The 9,102-nt window shown below is 42.3% G+C and overlaps 1 protein-coding gene across 4 annotated transcripts in view; it reads left to right on the top strand.

Annotated features, from left to right (window-relative positions):
- The first annotated feature begins 2,030 nt into the window (after positions 1-2,030).
- Positions 2,031-9,102, top strand: part of greb1l (GREB1 like retinoic acid receptor coactivator) — a 348,765-nt gene continuing 341,693 nt past the window's right edge. For 3 of the 4 annotated variants that reach the window (XM_043688240.1, XM_043688239.1, XM_043688237.1), the window contains exon 1: positions 2,031-2,556. The gene's annotated coding sequence lies outside the window, so the exon portion shown is untranslated. Of the gene's footprint in view, positions 2,557-2,600; positions 2,702-9,102 lie in introns of those variants that run through there. The other variant, XM_043688238.1, reaches the window with a different exon arrangement.

Here is a 9,102-nt window from a genome sequence, read left to right as displayed (position 1 = left end):
CTCACTGACAGAGTAGCCCTATGGTCTGGAAAGTCAACAACAACTTTATATTGATCCCATAGTTCCCTAGTTAACCATAATCAGGTTATTCTCTTCCTAGAATAGTTTTTGTTGTATCCTGCAACAAGTGGCCTTGTAGTGTGACTTTGGAAATTTGACCGGGACATCAATAATCCAAAGTAGGCAAACTGGAGGCTGGAAGAACACAGCAAGCCAGGCAGCATCAGGAGATGGAGAAGTCGACATTTCGGGTCGAGACCCTTCATCGGGATTAGGGAGGGGGAAGGGAGCTCAGATATAAATAGAGGGAGGGGGTTAGGGCTGGGGGAAAGGTAGGTGGGATAGTGATAGGGGGATGCAGGTACAGTATTATTGTGATAAGTCAGTGGGAAGGGTGGAGTGGATAGGTGGGGAAGAAAATGGACGTTAGGTCAGGTCAAGGAGGTGGGAAAGAGACTAGGGGCTGGACATGGGATGAGGTTGGGAGTAGGGAGATAATGAAGCTAGTAAGGTGGGAGGTGGAATGGAAGGGAGAGGGCAGGGATGGAAAGGGAGCTGGGGGATGGGTTTAAAGCTTATTTGAAATTGGAGAACTCAATGTTAAGTCCTCCGGGCTGTCGGCTGCCCGGAAGAAGATGAGATATCGTTCCTCCAATTTGTGGTGTTCACATTTCAGATCGAGATCCTTCATCAGAATGGGGTCAGCGTTTCAGGTCAACACCCTTCATTAGGATTGAGAGTCCTCTCCTGATGCTGTGTTCTCTCAGCCTTCTATTTGTCTAGTTTGGATTCCAGTATTTGCAGTTTATTTGTTTCACTTCAATAATCTAGGCTGGTTATGTGAATTTCAGTAGCAAACCTTCTGGTGATAGTCAGCTTTTAGTTATTTTTAATTGAACTGTTTGGACATGTTTTGACACATCTCGGGGACTTGAATCTGAACCTGTTATCCTGAGAGAGACAATAGCAGTTTTGTGTTACTTCCCTGGGTGACTGCTCAGCAATTTTAGTCATCTGCTGGAGTACAGATTTCTCGACTGCTGTGCCTAAAAGCCCTTTTGATCATGGGTATCTATGATACAGCAGTCTGAGTCCATTTAGCAAAATTCTGGGGTTGCATGGCTATAACTTTGAAAATACCCTGAACTGTCACATTGGATTTGAAACATTAGCCTTTCTCCCCTCTCTCTCTCTGTACAGATGCTGCCAGATCGGCTGAGTTTCTCTAGCAGTTTCTGTTTTAATCTGTGAAATTTATGCCTTAACTTCAACTGCAGCATTGGAACATTACGAAGTTATTTTTGCAGCAATGGCATCAAGGGAGCTGATCACACTCTGCTTCACTGTTGAGTGTTGTCGATGCTGCCTGACCTGCTGTGCTTTTTCCAGCGCCACACTCTATCTAACACTATCACGCAGGGTCTCGTGCGTGACCCATGTTGGCCTCCTCCACTGATGCTTCCAGCGCCGCAGCACTGAATTTGGGAGCCCCTTCTCCGGCCTTTGCTCCACTTGTAATCTCCTTTCGTTCTTCAAACACTATAGGACAGATCCAGCGGTATTTCGAGAGTATTTCCCATGTGAGAAGGACAATCAGTTTTTAAGGCTTGTTCTAGCGACACACGCCCCCATGCCCTCTGTTGAGTGTACACCGGTTTAGCCAGCAATTACTGAGAGGAGCAGCCAGCACGAAATTTGGTGTTGCCTGCTTGAACTTCGCCGTTCAGGACTTGGTCACGTATCGAGACCCACGGCTTTAATCACGGATCGAATCGATTGTTACGTCTTATTTAATATCGAACTTTATGCCGTGCCTTTTATGTGCCTCACAATCACTGGTGGAAGAGTGACATAGAAGGAGACTGTGAAAAGTTTGCTATTTGACAAATAGGGAAAGGAATTGAAACATTTGATAAAAATAACTTCATAGTTTTTTTGCAAAACAGATGGCTCAAAAATGTCTATAGAACTTAATTTACTTTTTTTGTCCGTCTTCTCAGCACAATATGTTGCCATTCGATTTGTGGATACCCTGCACTCTTTTAGGATTCCAAGCGAGCTCCACCTACAAACTTCGCTTTCTCTGGTGCAGTTTTGACGTATGTCACCCTATCAGGCCAAACCACTCTTACAGAGGAGGACACTTCCATGTTTTGCTGCACAGCTTTAGCCATTGACTTCCATACCTTTATTTCTATGAGCTGGAACAAAACATAAATACAGCAATCTCGGCGCATGATATTAAATGCGTGCGCTATCTTAACAGGACCGAGTTCTCCAAGTTTATAGTTGTCGTTCCCCCTCCCTGTGATGGATGGCGCAGCGCAGAGGCCAGGTTGTGTCACAGCGCTCCGCTCGGTGGTGTATCTCTGACCGTCCGTCCAAGACCCTGAGCTGGCGGAGAGCGGTATACAATTCCTGTTGTAAAACGCAGTCACGGAGCACATCATCCAAAAGCAATGCTGTAACGTCGGCAAACTTCACCGTACGATCGAGTCCTCATCAGGCACCCGTCGTACGGAAAACAGCGTGCACCCTTTTGCCTGAAAGGGAAATGTAAGTCAATTTGGTCACACGACTGTTTTTATTTTGTTGCCGCTGAACCCGCATGCCAGATGTAAAAAGAGAGACAAGCCAGGGATGCGACACTGGTTTTGATCGTGCTTCGTGTTAGTATTGTCACTCGATACAGTTGTAGAGGGTACGGACGATGTCAGTTTTTTTTACTAGAATGTCTTTGTGCTTAGACTTTGCATAGAACCCAGGTTATGGTAAAAAGAGCTTTAAGTGTGGAGGAGTATGCGTTTCTCCTGTAGTCAGAAGAAAACGCTGATTTATGTCTGGGCGTGACATTTGCTGACTTTATTTGAGAATGGACCGGTTTGTTTATTATTACAATTCAAGCGAGAATATTATAAATATACACACATTTTGCTTGCTTTAAATCGTTTTGACACCGATTTAACGTGTTTTAAAGATTACGAATCATGCTTCGAACATAAATGTTTCGAATCTGTGTTTCTTAATGAGTTTATTTTCACTTTTTTTTGGTCCCGGTCGACTTCGATTAAATTTAAATTGAGAATTTGCACATTCACTGTTAAAGTACTGCTGTTCTATTTGGACAGTGATACAGACTCCCTAAAATGAAGATATTAACATCTGTGTTGATTGAAAAGGTGTTTATTGAGGTCTTACTCGGATAAATGCGATATCTATTGTTCGCAGGATAGTTTTATCACAGCTGTCTATAACTATTGTCTTGACACAAGACCTGAATGGAAAATAATATTTGAAACAAATATTTTCAAAGTATATATTAATGTCACTCGTACCTACAATTTGAATACAGTGACATTTCTGTGTCGAATATGACGTGCTGGGGAAATAAAGCTTATTGGAAGTGCCTCTTTTTATTGCTTGCCAATCAAAATAAGATTGAGGATGTTTGTAAATATCTTTGATTAAATGCAAACATATTTCTGTTTTGTCACTGTTATATTGTTCTCGCTGGACGCCCCACACTGTTATATTACCATTAAAATGGTCGTAATTTGTAAAGGAAAAATAACCTTTCAGGTTCTTAGGATTTCGTGCTGGGTTGCGGTTTGCTGACTTTTTTGCTGATTGAAATGTAATAATTATCAATGCTGTAGTTCATGTTAATACTATCGTCCAAAAGACGGCGATATTTGAGTATTACCGTTGAACGAGGTGGCTAGCTCCAAGAGTTTGGAAGCGGGGCAGAAAAGCGAAAAAAAAAGTGGATGACAAAGGAACGAGGAACAAAGAAGATAATCAAAGGGGGAGAGAATCAAAGAAAGGAAGGTGGGTGACAACGGATGAAACTGCACTTGTATCACTCTCCCAAGCTCACTTTAGTACACTTGGGAGGTCGGAGTTCAGAATCAGAGACTCTACGGTGGGAGCTGTAACCGCATGCATCCTGAGCAGCTGATGTTCACTCAAGGCTGGCGAATTAAAATGGTCAAGACCTCCAGTGGATGAGGCCTCGGACAGACATGGCACCTCGGTCTTGAACTGGATGAGCTGTTACATCCTGGAAAGGAGGAACGAACTATTCACCATCTCAATGGGGACAATTTTGAACAGGCGAGTTGATCTTTACATATGATAAACACATACATGTACACAACCACATATGCAAACATTAACTTTAAGAACCCCACACCCACCCTTTAGTTATTTTTTTTGTGCGGTTCAGCCTTATATTTATTCCTACTGCATTTAGAGTTAACAATTGTTAATAAATAAGCAAATAAAAAACCCTCAACGCACAAGGACTGAAGAATTGTTCTGAACACCAAGCCGTTAACTTACTGAGATTGGGAAAGATCTGTTAGATTTTGATTTTTTGGGCCTCAATGTAATTTAGGTTGCCGATATGCTTACAGAATTTATTCTGTACATCTCAACGTGATGATCTACTTGTCTGTATTAATGGTGAAGGAATGTGAAGAGAATTTGGGAGCCGATTTATACAAACACAGACCATATCGTTTTCAATTGTATATATTTTACTTTCATTAATCACATTTAGTTGTACACATGACTTGTTTGATAGCCTGATTCGACTGTTGGTACTAAATGTTTCCTTCGATTTTCATGCATTTGACTATTTTCGAGTTTAGTCGAGAAATAGCTATTAAAAAGCAGCTTTAAATAGAATTCCTTCCTTTAGGTTTTGCAGGGATTTTGGTAATACTTAGCCCAGATGCTTTTTTTGAGGGTGTTTCGAGTACCCCTATTTCGAGGTTTCATACAGTTATTTAAGAAAGTGGTCAGGCTGGATCAGATTGGGCGCTGAGTAGGCCTCCCGCCGCGGCGAAAATCACGGCGGTGCTGAAGGGATGAGGCTCTTCGGCAGCGGACAGCCCATTGCCCACCCCGAAAATGACCTGTGTGGGCGGGAAGGATTTTACGTGACTTCAACCTTCAAATTCGCAAGGCGATGAACTTAAACCAGTTTAACATTTCAGGGTGTTGGAGGCGAAGAACATTTCAGGGTGCTTAATGGATAACTGCTCAGCACTGCACAAAATACAACTTTCTTTTTCTAATTATTGGTAAGCGTATTCCAAAGGTGAAATTTTATGTCTGACCTGATGTTTCCAGTTGTTGCCGTGTGACCTGGATCGTGAAGCACTCATTTCTGATGAAAGGTCATTGACCTCTTTTTACCTGCCTGATCCGTTGAGTATTTCCCCAATTTTTTGATTTTATTTCACATTTCAACCGTGTTTTTCTGTTCTAAGTGCAAAACAAAATGCTGCAGGTCATAACGGTATGGAAACGAATCCTTGAGTCAAGCTCGTCCGCGCCGACCAGGCATCCTATTCTGACCTAGCTTCATTTGCCAAACTTTTCATGAATTCATCCAGATGCCTTTCAAATGTTGTAATTATACCCGCCTCCACCACTTCTGGCAGCTCGTTCCATGCACACAACATCATGTGTGATGTGTGAAGAAGGTCATTTTTAAATCTTTCTCCTCTCACCTTAAAACTATGCCCTCTAGCTTTTGATTCCCCCAACCCAGAAAAAAAGACAATGGCTATTCATCCTGTCCATGTCCCTCATGACTATATAAACTTCGATGAAATCACCCCTCAACCTGTGACACTCCAGGGAAAAAAGCCCCAGCTTATTCAGTCTTGCCCTATAGCTCAACCCCTCTAGTCCTGGCGACATCCTTGGAAATCTTTTCTGTACCCTCTCAAATTTAAAAACATCCTATGGACCATACATTTATGCATTATTCTAAAAGTGGCCTCAACAATATCCTGTACAATGGCAACATGACATCATAATATTGAATTTATTCTGCAAATTGAGAGGGAGAAGATAGAATTGGAGCTAATGGTATTGCAGCTGAATAAAGGCAAATGCAGAGGCATGAGGGAGGAGCTGGGAACCTAGCAGGAAAGACAGTGAAACAGCAATGGCAGGAGTTTCTGGGAGTAATTCAGGAGACACGGCAGATATTTATCCTGAGAAAAAAGAAGCATGGTACAAGAAGGATAAGGCAACCATGGCTGACTATCCTATCCTAATCTAGTCACATTTGCCAGCATTTGGCCCATATCCCTCTAAACCCTTACTATTCATATACCCATCCAGATGCCTTTTAAATGCTGCAATTGTATCAGCCTCCACCACTTCCACTGGCAGCTCATTCCATTTACACACCACCCTCTGGGTGAAAAAGTTGCCCCTTAGGGTCTTTTATATCTTTCCCTTCTCACCCTCTAGTTCTGGACTCCCCCACCCCAAGGAAAAAAAATCTTTCTATTTATCCTATCCATGCCCCTCATAGTTTTTTAAACCTCTATAAGGCCACCTCTCAGCCTCTGACGCTCCAGGAAAAAAAGCACCAGCCTTTTCTACCTCTCTTATAGCTCAAATCCTCCAACCCTGGCAACATCCTTGTAAATTCTTTATGAAACGTTTCGAGTTTCACAACATCCTTCCGATAGGAAGGAGACCAGAATTGCATGCAGTACTCCACAAGTGGCCTAACCAGATACTGTACAGCCACAACATGACCTCCCAACTCCTATACTCACTACTCTGACCAGTAAAGGAAAGCACACCAAACGCCTTCTTCACTATCCTGTTTACCTGCGACTCTACTTTCAAGGAATGATGAACCTGCACTCCAAGGTCTCTTTGTTCAGCAACACTCCTACTATGATTTGCTTTTCCAAAATGCAGCACCACTCATTTATCTAAATTAAACTCCACCTGCCACTCAGCCCATTAGCCCGTCTAATCAAGATCCCGTTGTACTCTGAGATAACCTTTTTCGTTGTCCACTACACCTCCAATCTTGGTGTCATCTGCAAACTTACTAACTATACCTCCTATGTTCACATCCAAATCATTTATAAATGATGAATGATACTGGAGCCAGCACTGATCCTTGTGGCACTCCACTGGTCATAAGCCTCCAGTATGAAAAGCAAACCTCCACCACCACCCTCTATCTTCTACCTTCAAGCCAATTCTGTATCCAAGTGGCTAGTCCTCCCTCTATTCCATGAGGTTAACCTTGCTAACCAGTATCCCATGGGGAACCTTGTTGAACGCCTTACAGAAGTCCATATAGATCACGTCCCACTGCTCTGCCCACATCAGTCCTCTTTATTGCTTCTTCAAAATACTCAATCAAGTTTGTGAGACATGATGACTAAAACTAATCAGTCCTTGCCTTTCCAAATACATGTAAATCCTGTCCCTCAAGGTACCCTCCAACAACTTGCCCATAACTGATGTCAGGCTCACTGGTCTATAGTTCCCTGGCTTTTCCTTACCACTTTTCTTAAATAGTGGCACCATGTTAAGCAACCTTCCGTCTTCCAGCATCTCACCTGTGACTATCAGTGATACAAATATTTCAGCAAGGGGCACAGCAATCACTTCCCTAGCTTCCCACAGAGTTCCAGGGTACACCTGATCAGGTCCTGGAGATTTATCCACTTTTAAACGTTTCATCCAGCACTTGCTCCTCTGTAATATGAGCATTTTTCAAGATGTCACCATCTATTTCCCTACATTCTATATCTTCCATGTCCTTCTCCACAGTAAACACTGATGCAAAATACTTGTTTAGTACCTCCCTCAGATCCAGAGGCTCCACACCTAGGCTGCCTTGCTGATCTTTGATGGGGTCCTGTTCTCTCCGTAGCTACCCTTTTGTCCTTAATGTATTTAGAAAAGCCCTTTGGATTCTCCTTAACCGTATTTGCCCAAGCTATCTCACGTGTTCTTTTGGCCCTCCTGATTTCCCTCTTAAATTTACTCCAACTGCTTTTATATTCTTCTAAGGATTCACTTGATCTCTCCTATCTGTACTTGACATATGACCAAAACCTCAATTTCTCTCGTGATCCAGCATTCCCTACACCTGCCAGCCTTTCCTTTCACCCTAACAGGAACATACTGTTCCTGGGCTTTTGTTATCTCATTTCTGAATGCTTCCCATTTTTCAGCCATCTCTTTACCTGTGAACATCTGCCCCCAGTCAGCTTATGAAAGTTCTTGCCAAATACTATCAACATTAGCCTTCCTCTAATTTAGAACTTCAACTTTTAGATCTAATCTATCCTTTTCAATTTTAAAATGAATAGAATTATGTTCTCAGGCTCCAGAGTGCTCCCCCACTGACACCTCATCACCTGCTCCGCCTTATTTCCCAAGAGTGGGTGAAGTTTTGCACCTTCTCCAGTAGGTACATCCACATACTGAATCAGAAAAGTTTCTTGTAGACATTTAACAAAATCTTCTCCTTCTAAATCCTTAACACTATGGCAGTCGCAGTCTATGTTTGGAAAGTTAAAATCCCTTACCCATAACCACCCTATAATTGTTAGGAGATAACTGAAATCTCCTTACAAATTTGTTTCTCAATTTCCCGCTGACTGTTTGGGGGTCTATGATGCAATCCCAATAAGGTGATTATCCCTTTCTTATTTCTTGGTTCCACCCAAATAACTTCCCTGGATGTATTTCCAGGGCTGTCTTTCGTCCATGCTGGAGGATGGAGAAAATTGTCGCTGTAAGAGCTGCTCCTTTTTTGAAGTATTTTAGGTATTGGAAGTGATTTCCTTGAATTCGAGGAGCAGCAGTTACTGTTTTACATGCTGTTGCATTGTTTTGCAACTTGGAGGAAAAAATGTCAAAACATGGCACTTTTAAAGGCATCACATGGTCAGTGAAGGAAAGAGAGAAAAAACCCTACACTGCTAACTGGTGCAGCAGTGAATCTGAACAGTTATTGCCTTTGCTGTTCATAGATCTCTGGACATCGGAGCGCGTCTAGGAAAACTTAACAAATAGCAAAATTCATAACTGATCTTGGAGGGACCTGTGTGGAAGAGCTTACAGCACAAGAACAGATAAGTGCATAGTTTTTAAGTGTAGCCTTGCTGTAAATCTACAATCATGACTAGAATTGCTTGATTTGTAAGTTAGCCTGGAGCAGTTTTTTTTTAAGAGCAATAAGACGGTGTCTTATTTTCTGGGTCTGTAGATTGTGAAAGAGCAAAGATGACCTTTCATAGAGTGATATGCTCTTCTTGT

This window comes from Chiloscyllium plagiosum, chromosome 4, assembly GCF_004010195.1.
Source record: "Chiloscyllium plagiosum isolate BGI_BamShark_2017 chromosome 4, ASM401019v2, whole genome shotgun sequence".
Classification (NCBI taxonomy): domain Eukaryota; kingdom Metazoa; phylum Chordata; class Chondrichthyes; order Orectolobiformes; family Hemiscylliidae; genus Chiloscyllium; species Chiloscyllium plagiosum.
The sequence above is the reverse complement of the archived record's forward strand: the minus strand, read 5'-3'. Positions and strand labels throughout refer to the sequence as shown.